Below are 2538 nucleotides of genomic sequence, written 5' to 3'. Positions count from 1 at the left end.
AAAATCTGTGGGACACAATGAAAGCAGTTCTATGTGGAAAATTCATAACACTGAATGCCCACACTAGGAAAACAGAACAAGTTCAAATGAACAACCTAACAATGAATCTTAGACTCCTAGAAAAACAAGAGCAAGAAACCCAAAGCTCTCTAGAAAAACAAGAGCAAGAAAAACCCAAAGCTCAAACAAGAGAGGAAATTATAAAGATTACAGAAGAAATCAATGCAATGGAAACTAAGAAAACAATACAAAAATAAATGAATTGAAGAGTTGGTTTTTTGAAAGAATGAATAAAATTGATAAACCATTGGCAAACCTTATCAAAAAAAGGAAAGAAAAGGCTCAGATCCATGCAATCAGAAATGAAAAAGGCTAAGTCACAACAGATCTAACAGAAATCCAGAGGATGATTAATACCTACTTTGTGAACCTGTATTCTAATAAAATTGAAAACACAGAAGAAATGGACAGATTTCTAGATACTTATGCATTATCAAAGTTTAACAAAGAAGATAAAAACATTTTAAACACCCCAATTACAATCACTCTCTATTGAAAGTGTACGCAACAGAATAAAAGATTGCAAAGATAGAATCTCAGATATAGAAGATGGGATAGCAGTCAGTGACCATGAAAAGAAAGGACTCTTAAAAACAGTAAGGGATCATGAGAAATCACTCCAACAACTCCTAGATGATGTAAAGAAGAATAACAAAAGATGATAGGAATCCATGAAGTAGCAGGAGAAAATGCAAATAACTTTAAAAAGCTGTTCACAGTATTAATGACAGAAAACTTCCCAAATAGACGGCAAGAACTTGACATACAGAAAAGTGAGGAATATAGGACTCCAGCTAGCCATGATAAAAAAAAATCTACACCTAGAAATATAATAATCAAGATGTCAGAAACCCAATGGAAGAACAAAATACTACAAGTGGTAAGAGAAAAGAAACAAATCACTTGCAAAGGAAAGCCCATCAGAATCATAGCAGACTTTTCAACACAAACCCTCAGGTCAAAGCCTGGAGTGAGGTATTTCAAGTCCTAAAAGAAAACAACCTCAAACCTAGACTGATGTATCCTGCAAAACTCTTTCAAAATGGATGGGGAAATAAGATACTTCCATGACAAATAGCACCTGAAAAACTTCATGAATACCAAACCAGCACTACAAGCAATTCTAAACAATATCCTAGAAAAAGACAGTGAAGATCACAACACTATGAGGCCCAAGAGAGCAAACCAAATAGTCAAGGCAAGAAACTAAAAGGAGAGGGCAAAAAATTAAAAAGAGTCAACAAAAAGACAGTAACATGACAATAATAAGTCAGTACATATCAGTTATAACCATCAATGTAAATGGCCTCAATTCACCAATCAAGAGAAATAGACTGGAAGATTGGATTAAGAAGCAAAATCAAACAATATGTTGTATGCAAGAAACACACCTAATGCAAAAAAAAAGCCCATAGACTGAAAGTGAAAGGGTAGAAAACAATTCTCCAAGGTACAGGAGGCAGAAAAAAGCAGGGGTAGCAATCTAATTCACAGACAAATAAATTTCAAACCAAAACTGTTTAAAAGACAAAGAGGGAAATTACCTCCTTGTAAAGGGAAAAATTCAAGAGGAAGAGAAGATAATCATAAATATATATGCACCAAATATTAATGCCCTCAACTATATAAAAGAAATATTAAGCAACATGAAAAAACAAATAAGCACTAATACAATTGTAGTGGGGGATCTAAATACCCAACTTTCACAAATAGACAGATCATCTAGGCAAAAAATCAACAAAATACTAGAACTGAACCAATCTTTGACCGCATGGACTTATTAGAAGTCTATAGAGTGTTCCACCCCACAAAATCAGAATATACATTCTTTTCAGCTGTACATGGGTCATACTCCAAGACAGATCACATACTAGCTCACAGAACAGGTTTGAATAAATGCAAAAGAATCAAAGTTATTCCCTGTGTATTATAAAGCTGGAGATCAATAGCATAAGAAACTGTAGGAACTTCACAAATACATGGAAATTGAACAACACTCTTGTGAACAATCAATGGGTCACAGAGGAAATGAAAGAAGAAATCAGACAGTTTTTCCAAATAAACAAAAATGCCAGTACAACATACAGGAATCTATGGGACACAATGAAAGCAGTTCTATGTGGAAAATTCATAACACTGAATGCCCACACTAGGAAAACAGAACAAGTTCAAATGAACAACCTAACAATGAATCTTAGACTCCTAGAAAAACAAGAGCAAGAAAAACCCAAAGCTCAAACAAGAGAGGAAATTATAAAGATTACAGAAGAAATCAATGCAATGGAAACTAAGAAAACAATACAAAAATAAATGAATTGAAGAGTTGGTTTTTTGAGAAAATGAATAAAATTGATAAACCATTGGCAAACCTTATCAAAAAAAGGAAAGAAAAGGCTCAGATCCATGCAATCAGAAATGAAAAAGGCTAAGTCACAACAGATCTAACAGAAATCCAGAGGATGATTAATCTACTTTGTG

The sequence above is a fragment of the Fukomys damarensis genome, unplaced genomic scaffold, assembly GCF_012274545.1.
Source record: "Fukomys damarensis isolate Sample0158 unplaced genomic scaffold, DMR_v1.0_HiC HiC_scaffold_4, whole genome shotgun sequence".
Lineage (NCBI taxonomy): Eukaryota > Metazoa > Chordata > Mammalia > Rodentia > Bathyergidae > Fukomys > Fukomys damarensis.
Note: the sequence above shows the minus strand (reverse complement) of the source record.